The 12,911-nt window shown below is 36.4% G+C and overlaps 1 protein-coding gene across 13 annotated transcripts in view; it reads right to left on the bottom strand.

The window, feature by feature from the left end:
* DTNA (dystrobrevin alpha) overlaps positions 1-12,911 on the bottom strand; it is a 339,927-nt gene that overhangs the window by 253,200 nt on the left and 73,816 nt on the right. Inside the window, exon 2 of one of the 13 annotated variants that reach the window (XM_045527844.1) lies at positions 316-357. The exons of the other annotated variants lie outside the window; for them this stretch is intronic. The gene's annotated coding sequence lies outside the window, so the exon portion shown is untranslated. The remainder of the gene's footprint in view (positions 1-315; positions 358-12,911) is intronic. 13 annotated transcript variants of the gene reach the window in all.

Below are 12,911 nucleotides of genomic sequence, written 5' to 3'. Positions count from 1 at the left end.
TGGTTCCCCATCAGCAACACTGCTCACATCTGTTGTATCTCTCAGTGAGCACCAGCATGTAACTGACACTCAAGAAATGTTGGTTAAAAGTGAAGAACTGCTTGCGTACAAGTGTGTATTTTAACCTATGGAAAATTATTATTTCTTGGCCCTTGTCTTAGCATTTGCCTTGGGAAAAATATACCTCTCTTCAAACAATTAACCGAAAGGTTATATGGAATGTACATTATGTACCAAGCACCTTTACTGAAACTAAAAATACCATTATACACCGTGTGTGTGTATGTACATGTGTGATTGACTCTCAATACTTACACGACAAATATTTGTTAAGATCACTTCTGCTGATCTTGCTGGCTTGTAAGAAAAATAAAGAGAAAAGGAAATGTTAAGTTCTCTAATATTTCCCAGTAACTGTAACAATTTTCTTTTTGAATTGTTACTGGCCATTCCTTACAGTGCAACATTCATCAATCAGATGTCTCCTTAGGTTCCCAACTTTATCTCCACTTACATTCTCATCTGCGCCAATCTTACAAATTTCAGAACACTTCACAGAGTAACAGGAGCATTAGTCCAGACACAAGATTAAGTGAGTAAAAATTTTTTTTTCTTTTTTCTCCCTAACCTTCACAAGGCAATTGATAAGATTTATAATGGCTAGAACTCAGTCGTTATCATGAGTAAATGTTGTTTTCCTTTTTCATAAGCACTAACATGAGAGTTAGGATTTGATCAGAAAAATAGCTTCCAGGGCTTGTTTCCAAAGAAAACTGGGCATGTAACAGGCAAATTGGATACCCCTGATTTATCATGAACAAGCAGTTAATCTCTGCTTCGTTCTCCAGAAATAGGCTATATTAGCACAGTTCTGTGGATGGCAAATGCTGGTAGCAGTCTCCTTACAGGGGTGAACAAAGTGTTCAAACACAGTCTTAGCCGATCTGTGAGGCATCATGTGTATGAAGAAACTGGTCACTGAAAAGCAAATGATCTTTGCCATTTTTTTCCCCTTCTTGTTGTCCTTAAGAGACTAGCACGGGTGTTATTTTCAGGGTGATAGTTTTACAGCAGATTTTTGTTTTAGTCTTGTATATCGTTTGTTTTTAAATGCAAATACTGTTTATGCAAAAATACATTTTTGGGGGGAATCGTGGTTTTGTTAAAACTGAAAAGATTAATAGATCCAAGTAGTAATTGTTTGAAAAGTAATTTAAAAATAGACACTGTGCAAGAAAAAGTACAAAAACTATATATAAAAAACATTGGAAAACAGGGGCTTTAACAATATATATAGAAGAAATTCAAAACAGCAGCATGTGTAATCCTATTAAATGCCAATCAACTTAAAAATATATCCAGCAATCCCTCTGCTGGATATATATCCAAAGGAAATGAAATCACCACCTCCTAAAGATATCTGCACTCCAATATTCACTGCACCATTATTCACAATAGCAAATATGTGGAAACAACTGAAGTGTTCATTGACAAAAGGATGAATAAAGAAATTGTCACACACATACACACACACACACACACACACACACACAGTGGAATATTGTTCAGCCTTGAAAAAGAAGATCCTGCCATTTTTGACAAAATGGATAAATCCAGACGACATTATACTAAGTGAAATAAGCCCGATGAAGAAAGAAAAATACTGTATGATCTCATTTTATGTGGAATCTAAAAAAAAAATCAAATACACAGAAATAGAGTAAACAGTTGTTATCAGGGTGAGAATGGGAAGATGTAGGTCAAAAGGTACAAAAGTCACAATTATGCAGTATGAATAAGTCTGGAGATTAAGTGTACAGCATGAGGACTATGGTTAATATTGTACTGTATACTGGTAATTTGCCAAGAGAATAGATTTTAGGCACTCTTACCATACACACACACAAACACACACACATGAAGGTAACTATTTGAGATGATGCCATATTAATTTATTTAACTGTAGTAATCATTTTACTGTGTATATCAAAATAAGTTTTAATATATCAATACATTATGTTATATATCTTAAGTACATTTAAAAATGAAAAGGAAAACCACAGCAGCATGCTATATGTAATACTATTAAATGTAATCAACTTAAAAATTGGATGAAATGAACACCCATTTTGTATGCCTATTGTATAGAAATAACTTTAATCATGGAAAGAACCATATGTACAAATATACCAATTATAGTCGGTTTGTTTAGTAGAGAATAATGGGGAAAATAATAGTTTTGATGACACCAGAATGAAACAGGCTAATGATTAGGTTAAAAATCAGCATATGAGTGCATGTGTACCATGACTTCAACTATATTAGAACATCTGTCGGCACCAGAGAGAAAGATAAAGGCTAGAAGAAATCCTACCAAAATGATGTGTGGGCTCTTTTTAAAAAATCTTATTCCATTTTTCGTAGATTTTCTGTAATGAGAGTATTTGACCTTGATAATTTACACAAACACACATGCACACACCTTAAAGATATTCATGTAAGAGTAATTATAGCCTTTTCTCAATTCCTTACTCTCCTCCTTGTCCTTGAAGAGGCAACTCTATTTCTCTTCTCTGGGTCTCTGTTGCAGGATAGTTTGGGGAGGGGAGCAGAGGGGAAGGAGATGCTCTTTAATGCAGAAAAAGACGTAGACAAGGCTTAAGAAAGGGAGAGAATTCTTTCACTGATTTCTTCTCATCTGGTACTACTCAGCCATTAAAAAAAACTGGTGATCTAGTATCTTTTATAACAACCTGGGTGGAACTGGAGACCATCCTCCTAAGTGAAGTACGGCTAGAATGGAAACAAACACCACATGTACTCAATACTAAATTGGAACTAATCGATCAACACTTAGGTGCACATATGGAAGTAAAACTCAATGGAAATCAAGCAGGTGGGAGGGGAGAGGAGAGGATGGGTAAACTCAAACCCAGTGGGTACAATGCAGACTACCTGGGTGAAGGGCACACTTATAACTCTGACTCAAACTACAAAAGCAAATTATGTAACCAAAACATGTGTACCCCCATAATATTCTAAAAGTTTTAAAAAAGTTAATCAGTATGAAATAAATGTAAAAGTTAATAAATGATTTACATTAAAATAAAATAAATGATCTACATTAAAAAAAAGAAAAAAGAAATGGATGGAAATACCCAAGAAAAAGAACAATCTTAAAGGAAATGTGAGAACGAGAGAGGAGAGGGTAGGGAACAGAATCTGGCACAGTATAGGTGGGGGTCAGACTGTCAGTCAGATTGGGGAGCAGCTACTTTGACAAAGTAGACTGAAATGTCCAATCCATATTTGAAATCCAAGTGAAAAACTGGTCCTAATCCAAGTGCTTTGAAATGTATCCAGGGTTAGAAATAGGATAATTCTGTCTTATGTGATAAAAAGAAAATGACGGGTGATAGCTAAACCAGATGGGGTTTATTCATTTGTGCTGGAGGCCGGGAAATTCAAGATACACAGGTGAATCTGGTGAGGGCCTCATGCTGCTTCATAGCATGGTGGAAGAGCAGAGGAGGAAGCTGGCACACACAAAGAGACCCAACGGAAGAGGCAGGCTCACTATATAACAAACTTGCAGTAACAAAACAACTTGCTCCCATGAGAAAGGCATTGCTCCCTCTTAAGGACCTAATCACCTCTTGGAGGCACCATGTCCCAACATAGCCACATTGGGGACCACGCCTCAACCACAGCAATTTGAAAGCAGTTTTTCTCCAGATGAGCATAACAGCTATCAGTGTTTTTCAAACTTGTTGTTTTGCTATGAAATCCTTTATTCAAAGGAAACAGTTCACTGAAGCCTAACAATGACATGGCATAGCTCCTTTACCAGAAACTCAGGTGTGAGACCTGTGGTCCCACCTACTCAGCCCTTTTTTCCATGAAGCAGTCCCTGTGGGGACTCCAGATACCCTCCAGGGACCTGGGAATCATGGCTTGGAAGCCTCAGAGCTCCAGTATTCATGGCATTCACTTTAAAAAAATATTTAGCTTTTATAAATTAATAAAAATTCATGCACATATGTTTAAAAGCCACATAGAACTGTAGAGCTTAAAAGAATGTCCCATCTACCTCTCTCCACCATTGAATCCCAGAGGCAACAATCTTCAACTCATAACTGTTAATTATACTTACTCCAAATTCCCAAATGATACTCTCATATACCTATTTTTTGATGTTTTTCAAATGTGGATAAAATCTGTTGGCCTCCTACTGTGGAAGATAAGGATTTAGCTATTATATACTCTCCTGATGTGTGTATCTTTGTCTCTGTCTTTCTCTCTCTTTCTTCTTTCCTGCCCCCCTGTCACTTTTTCTCATTCTTATACCACCCACAGTTGTGTGCTCTCTCTCTCTCTCTTCCCTTTCCTTAAACTTCCCAATGTAAGTACACAAGAATTTTAGGTGAAGCAGTAATCAGTGTTTGCATTATTTTGGGTATGTATATATTATTCACATGTAAGCCACATGTGGATTTATAATTACATTTCTTTTACACATTTTTATTTTCCCTGACATTAGTAGTTTCGTCATATTTTTGTTTGCTTAATATTCTATCTGCCCATGATGACATTTTCCCAAACTCTCCAATAGATATGCAAACATTCCTCTTAATATAGTCAAATGCAGTATTTTTTTTTTTTCCAGCACCCTGGAACTGTGCTTTGCCTCTTTCTAGTATTTGGTTCTGTCCCCAGAATACTTTCTTTTCCTCTTTCTTGACTGACACTCTCATGGGGGGTAGGGGGTGGGGAGGCATATACTGTAGTAGCTTCCTAGGAAAGATGCTTGGGAAAAATATATTTTTGGGGGGAGAACTTATATGTTTGAAAATATTTTTTAATTCTCTTCTCACATTAATTGTTAATTTGGCTAGATACAGAATTCATTGTTCAGTGATATTTTTCCCTCAGAAATTTCAAGCAACTTCTTCACTGTCTTTTAGTTTGTGGTGTTATCAAGAAGTCATTTTGTTCCCTGATTCATTTTCTTTGACTTTCCATCTTTCTTTTTTCTTTTGTTCCGTAGATTATTCATTCCTGCCTTCCTTTTTCCCTCCTTCCCTCTCTCTGTTCCCTCCTCTCTCTCCCTCTCTCTGGAAACACTTATTATTTCTTCTTTGTCCCTGGTGTTCTACTGTCTCATGACAGTTTACCTTGGTGTGCTATGCGCCCCCCCCATCCCTCATTGATCGTGTTTGAAACTCAAGGGACTTTTCCTCATTCTTTCAGTTCTGGGAAATTTTATTATGTATTTTTAGCAATCTCTGACCTCTGTTTCCTCTGTTCTTTCATTCTGAAACTGAAGTCCTTTTAATTGAATATTGGATCTCTACTGATAACTCTAATTATATTATCTTTGCTCTTCTTTTCATCTTCTTTCTGTCATTTCCTCTCTGGGAGAATTTCTCATCTCTCTTCTGTTGAATATTTTATTTCTGGTAACATATTTTTAATTTCTAAGAATTCTGTCTCTAATATCCATCTCCTTTTTTCATAGTACCATGTTCTGTTTCATGGACACATTTCTTTTCTGTTATCTAAAAGAATATACATTTCAGCTTTTATAAACTTTGTTTCCTGCAAGATCTTTGTTTTCATTAATTTTCTTGTTAGTTAGTTACTTTGTTTGTTTTGGTCTCTTTTATGTTGGAGACTTTCTTCCAAATCTGGTGTTTTTTAGTTGTCTGCTCAAGAAATGTATTATGGGCTACAGGACATTACCATAAAAACATTAGACAAAGCTCAGTTGTTTCACTGAAACACCCTCAAGAGTAATGAGGTTTCTGCCCCCCTTGGGTAGTCGGATCCTCCAGAAAGGTGCCCCCTCCAATGTCCTGCCTAGGAGGCACAGCCTGGTTGCCAGTGTCCTAGGAACTGAGGTGCACAAGAAGGCTTGAAGGAGAGGAGAGTTTGTTACTACTCAGCATGTGGATTTCTACTTAGTCTCCCAGATTTCAGTACTGTACCTTACTATCATCTGCCACTGCTTACAATATAGACACTCTAGTTAAGTTACTCCAGAGAATAATACTCTGCCCCATGTCTCTTGCATGGTGAGGGAAGCATAGTTGCCAAGCTGCCAGGGTTGAGGAGGGGATTTGAGTATGCAGCTGCTCTTTTTAAGGATTTTAATCAGCTCTGTTTTCAGCCCAAAGTCTCTCCATTAGCTTCAACAAACCTTTTTGTCTCCAATCCTTGAGTCTTTCCAGGGTTGTCTACGGAGTTTCCATTGCTTCTCATTGGCATTTCCTTTGTAGACACCTGGGTTTCTACAACTCTGCATAGCTAAATCAAGTACCACTCATCCATTCCATTTCTATCTCCCCCTCCAAAAATATATCGATAGCTCTCTGCTGTTGTATTCTCTCCCCTTTTCTTTATTCCAATGATATTTTTAAATTGTCAGTATAGGGGTTGCTTTGGAAGGGAGAGGATGAAATTAAGCATGTGTTCCACCCACCACTTTAACTGTAATTCTCTGTCTATACTCTTTAGCACTGCTTTAACAAGGAACAAGTTCTCAAGCATTCTCCAAAATGGATCCCACCAAATTCAACAGCTGTGTGTGTGTAAGTATGTGTGTGTAACAACACAATATTTCCTATTTCTCCACAAATACATCCAATGCTAAAATGAAAGCTAAATCTTAGCAAGGTATATAATCATCTATATCAGACACAGTGAAGTATAACATTCAATTAAAATAGAGATCTTTTTATTCTGAAATTCTTTGTGGTTCCTTATATTAAAATTTTCATCATATCTGAGGAATTAAATATCTGAACATATATATTATGAATAATTCCTTTATGCAAAAACTACATCTTAAAAAGTGAAAATACATGTCCTTTGTAACTGAAGTTTTGTCTAAACTACCAATTAAACCATAACTCAGTCAAGACAAGTAAACTTATCCTAAAATCATCTTAGCAGTCAGTTTGCATTTGATTTTTGTTGGAAGGCAATGTAAATCCCAATAGTGAAGTTATTTCTCTTTCAAGTTGTCATGGTCATCTGCATATGGACCACATTTGTGTATTTTGTTATTTGAGGTAAGATTTGTCTTCAATCATTTTATACAATAGTTTTGCTCATTATAATATGTCAATCTGGAGACATCAGTTTTCTAGAAAATATATTGTACCTTATTTCTTCAAGAGTATCCCATCAACACTGAAACTACCTTCTACTCTTAGACAGATGTATACATTCTATTATTTCTACAGCTATAAGAGCTGGCTATGGGTAAAAAGTTAAAGGTCATCCTTAACAATCTTTACTCCACATTTGCCCTCTTTTTATGCAGTCTGCTCACCTATCTCCATCAGTACTGCCCTTCAACCCAGCCAAAGAGGGTGAGGACGTGGGATTCCCTGCCCTGGGCCTCACACTTCAGAGGGCTCTAGTCTTCCTCTGCCTACGTGTTTCCCCACAGAGCTATGAGTTAGAAAAAGAACAAGTGTCCCTCTTCTACACTATGCTCTAAATACTTGAGACTATGGAGTTCCCTGCCCAAAAGACCCTGAGATTGCTTGCAGGTCTGTCTTCCCAAGGGAGACTTGCCTTTAGTATACACATGTTGAAGACTTAGGGGTAGGTGAGGGGTTGTTGTTTGAGGGGATGTGGGTGCAGGGTGTATGAACCAAGCTTGGAACAATGTGCTGTGATGTTCACACATGGATCTGTTCTTTCAGATATAAGACAGAACTAGGGATGGGAAGAGAGAGTAGAGTGTCTGGGTGCCATTGCTGTCTGAGCTGCCACATTTAAGAGAATCTAAATTTGAACTTGGACTGAAAAGTTATTATGAAGACACATTTATCAAGGTAGGAAAAAGCATATTTGATTCAATAGTTTGTAAGTCTGATTTATAACTTTTAAATATTTAGATATATCATTTGTGTGTCCCCGTTTGTATTCATGGCCCAGGTCCTGCAAAATATTAGGAGCATGACTGACTGCCATATCGCCCTCATGTTTACACTGCTGTGCCCTAAAAGTAACTGAGTGCCTTTCCACACTTTCTCTTCTCTATCAAATTTGTCTGTCCTCAACAACCAAGTCTCAAAATCATATTTCTTAACTCATCAGTGAGCTGAAGACCCAAAGAAAGTGAAATAGATTAATTTTCAAAATGAGATTATCCCTTCCTTGGAGAGAAGAATTCTACAGCTGTCATCACTTCTGGGGACACAGCGAGAGGGGGCACGCCTTCACCACAGAGTGTAGTGAGGACAACCAGCCCAACTGTTAACAAACTTCTAGCAGCTGCATGTGGGCTGGTGTCACAGATTAGGATCCTGAAGCACACGACCACAGAAAGAATCTGTACCTGCCTGATGACTCTTTCCCACAGGCCTTCACTGAGTATTTCAGAGTGGTTGATACGGGAGAGAACTAATGGGGATCCCCTCAAGGTGCACAGTCCTTGTGCACCTTGTGCATTACAGCAGTTCTCCAATGGTGCAGAGAGTTGTCCTTAGGCCTGGGCAGCTGGAGGATGTAAAGATATAAAAGATAGAAAGATGTCCTCTGGTTTAGAAAGGACAGAAAAATGTCCTCCGGTTCACAAATGTTGGCAGCTAGGCTTTAAGTATTCAGAAATCTCTGTTGCATTGCCAATCCCAGTCTTGCTAAAGGGAAAGTTCTATATCCTCCTTAAATACATTTAAGCCAGTGATGAAGAAAATCCAGCTAAAGCTGTGGCAAAGTTCAGATTTAGATCTAACACATATTAGATCGATTCAGTCTCCTTACCCTCATACACACATTAGCAGCCTAACAGAGAAGGGACTGAGCCCTTTTCTGTGAGTAAATATTATTTACTTTTCATCCTTTGTGGTAGGTAAATGAACTCTCTCAATTTTTTCCTGTCTTATTTCACCCTCATGTTGAAAGATTTATTTGCTGAGCATACAATTCTATGAAAAACTATACTATTACCCACAAAGGCTGATATACAACAACAAATTATAAAACACATGAAAATACAGAATAACATAACTCCTAAATTAAAAAATAGCAGCAGAAGTAGACCCACAGATGGCCCAAATGTTGGACTTAGCAAATAGCATTTAAAAAAAAAATAAAAACTATGGCAGATATAGTAAAAAGATATAATGAAAAAGTGTGAAGCATGCATTAACAGTTGGGAAATTTCAGTAGAGATACAGGCACTATAAAAATGGAAATGATAAAAATGAAAATTATGGATCAAAAATTAAGGAATCATTCAAAGGGCTGAACAACAGACTGAACAGCAGAAGAAAGGATCAGTAAAATTTAAGAAAGATCAACAAAATCATCCAAATTAAAACAAAAGAGAAAAAAAAAGTGATTAAAATGGGACAGAAAACCTGTGATCATAACACAACATCTAATGATCTAACATACCGGTAATTGGAGCCCTAGGAGGGTACAAGAGAGACAATGGGGCAGAAGAAATATTTGAAGAAATTATAGCTGAATAGTTTTCACAACTGGTAAAGGATATTAACTCATGTGTGAAGAAAAGCTAAGAGAAACCCATGCAGAATAAATGTGAGAAAAAAAGACTGAATAAACAAAACAAACTCTATCACCAACAATGAGGTATTTTATGATTAAACTGCTGAAAAACAAAGATAAAGAGTAAATCTTAAAAGCAGCCAGAGGAAAGACATTATGCACAGAGAATAACTTTAGTAATGATGTCTTATTTTTCATCTGAAACACTGGATGCCTTAAGGCAATGCTATAATATCTGCAAAGTACTGAGGAAAGCAACTCTTAACCTAGAATTCTATGTTCAGCAAATATATCTTTCAACATTAGGGTGAAATAAGATAGACAAAAGTTGAGAGAATTCATTTCCAGCAGACATGCACTACAAGAGATGAAAAGGATATTTTCAAGGTGAAGGGAAATAATTCTTGATGGATACCTGTATCTACATGAAGAAATAAAAATTATTATAATAGATAAAGATCTGGGTAAGTATAAAAGGCCTTTTAAAAAATTATCATCTATTTACCTATCTACCAACATGCCCATCATCATCTATCTACCTACCTGCCTGCATTTAAAAAATAATGACTATTTAAAGCAAAATAATCACATATTTTGTGTTTATTACTTTTCAAATAAGATACATGACAAAAAGAAAACAAAGGGCAGCAAGTGAGTAAATGCAATCATTCATTTTAAGGTGTTTAGAATGTTATTTTAATAACATTATTTAAAGGTAGACAATGATAAAGATGCATTTATGTAATTTCAAGGCACAAATACTAGGGGAAAAACCTCATTGAGGTATAGTGAAAAAAATCAATAAAGAAATGAAATGAAATAGTAAAATATTTAATTAACTCAAAATAAGGCAAACAAATAAGAAACACAGGAACAAAGAAGAGATGACAAACAGAAAACAAATATGAGGATGGTAGACTTAAATCTAATGATAGTAAACCATGCATTAAATATAAATGTACTAAACACTCCATTATCAAACTGAATACAAAAACAAGACCAAACTATATTCTGTTTTGAAGAAATATGCTTTAAATATAAAAACATATTAGTTGAAAGTAAAAGAAGAAGAAAAGACATAGCATAAAAATGTTGGTGTACCTGTGTAAGACACATTAGACTTAAACACAAATTAAACTTCAAGACAAGGTTTGTTATTAACAGTAGAGATAAATAGGAACATGTATGCTGATAAAATGATAAATTAATCAAGAAGATATAACACTAAAAACAGAGCTTCAAAATACATGAAGCTAAAATGGACACATACACACATGGGCACACACACAATTACTGGTCAACAATAAACTAGGGTGCGGTGTGTTTTGGGGAGAGGGGTCTCTGGGAGCTGTCAAGGAAAGATGCATCTCTAGGATTATAGCCTAGAAGTCTGATACAGAAAAGAGGGAGACAGCATCCAGCTTTCTGACAGCCAGCAAGCTTAGAAGGTTCACATGTGTGACAACACATGGCTTGTTTGTCCCTTGCAGCCTATAGGTGGGTGGGGTGAGTCACAAATAGCCTCACCCATTTTCCCTGGTCATACAAATATCACCAAGTTCTTTGTGTTCTATGATGGGACAAAGGGGAGGGCAAATGTCCTTAACTCCCTTTCTGCAGGTTTATCTTGATTATAAATTGGTGACTTGTGTTCCGAGTTCTGGGTTCCCTGAAAACTGCTACAGCCAAGAGGATGCTGGCAATCTGAGGCAGTTCTTGGAAGCCACTTGTGCCACAGAGGCCACTCAACAAGCACAAAGCTTTATTACAGGCTTATCCTGGAGGCTCTGTGCAAGGCTGTGAGCATTGTGCCTGCACATGTGAGCCCAGGCCCAAGACTCTGAAATTTACCCTGGGAGATGGTGCTATGGGCAGCTATCATTGGGTTTCATATAGCTAAAGGCTTGCTTTATAAATGTAGGGAGAAAGGGCATGACAGAATGTTTTCTGCCTCAGATGAAGAAAAAGCTAAAATTTATGACAGGCTCTGGCATTTTAAGAAAGGTTATGAAGCACTAGAGAACTCTTTGTTGGAGGGCAGACTTGAAACAGTTATTTGAAATGCTGGGTTTGGGGGCAGATATTTAAAAGTTGAATAGCCTTATTCTTAATTGAGGTTGCAATAGACTTTCTAAGGAAAAACTTGGGGAACAGAAATCTAAATATCCAGAATAAGATGAAGTGAAGGTTGACATGACCAGAAGGATACAACACAGTCACTGAAGGATAAATCAGAATCGATCCAATTCCCAGTGGCCTAAACCAAAATAATCCTGAAATTTATGTCAGAAGAGTAAAATAGAACTACAGACAGTATTGAAGAAAAGTTTGGATGAAAACTCCAATCTTTAGGAAATGGAAAACTACTTTCATATGAACTTAAACGATAGAAAGAAAGACTGAATGAACTCAGTTTATAAGGGGAAGAAAAAAGGTTGAAATCTCAAGAGCATGTTTAGGAAAAGCTCTATATGAGAAGGATCATTAGACTTAGAATCGGACTGCCTGCTTGTTGAAGGTGACAGGTTTGTATACTGTCCTTACAGATGGTATGGATGGTAGTCACTAGGAATCGGATATAATAAAAGGGTCAGAAATTGAAGATAACTTATATGAGGAGTTTTGAAGAAACATCATGCTATCAAGAACATGCTTCCTTACAACTACTGAAAAATTAATCAAACATATAGTAAATTTGTTAAAGAAGATAAAAGGGCTTATGCATTATATTAAAATTCTGCAGAGTACATCCTTAGAATGAGAAAATTCAAAGATGGAAAGTGAAGTTCAAAAGCTTGACAAGAAACTAATGATGGAATTGTATCAAGAAAATAAAAGAAAACCTCACAGGATTAACCATATAAGAAACTCAGAGTTTAGAAAGAGGAGAAATGTTTCACAGCAAATAGAAATATCAGCCATGCCCCTGAAGAGCTGGATATCTATAGAAAAGAATTACTTCTATTTTATTGTCTTTTTTTAAGTCGTAAAAGTAGTATATTAAGACTTCATTAACCAGACCACAGTAACATTAAGAGAAACACGCATTTTTCATGAACAATACAGTGACTAGACACATTTGAAACTTTAAAATCTATTTATGTTTGCCCAAACTGTTTTTCCTATAGTTTAAGATTATAGTGGAAGTATGTTCACATAAGATTTTATTTGTTTTGAAAAAGTGAAACTTTCCCTTATATGTAGAGTCTAAAATGTTGAACTCAGAAGTAGAGAGTAGAATGATGGCCCCCAGGGGCTGGGTGGGTGGGCATTGGGGAAATGTTGGTCAAAAGATACAAAATTTCCAGTAGGCAGGAGAAATAAATTCAAAAGATCTAATGTACAACAAGGTGACTGTAGTCAATAACAATGTAGCGTATTCT

This window comes from Lemur catta, chromosome 16 (genome assembly GCF_020740605.2).
Source record: "Lemur catta isolate mLemCat1 chromosome 16, mLemCat1.pri, whole genome shotgun sequence".
Taxonomy (NCBI): Eukaryota; Metazoa; Chordata; class Mammalia; order Primates; family Lemuridae; genus Lemur; species Lemur catta.
The sequence above is the reverse complement of the archived record's forward strand: the minus strand, read 5'-3'. Positions and strand labels throughout refer to the sequence as shown.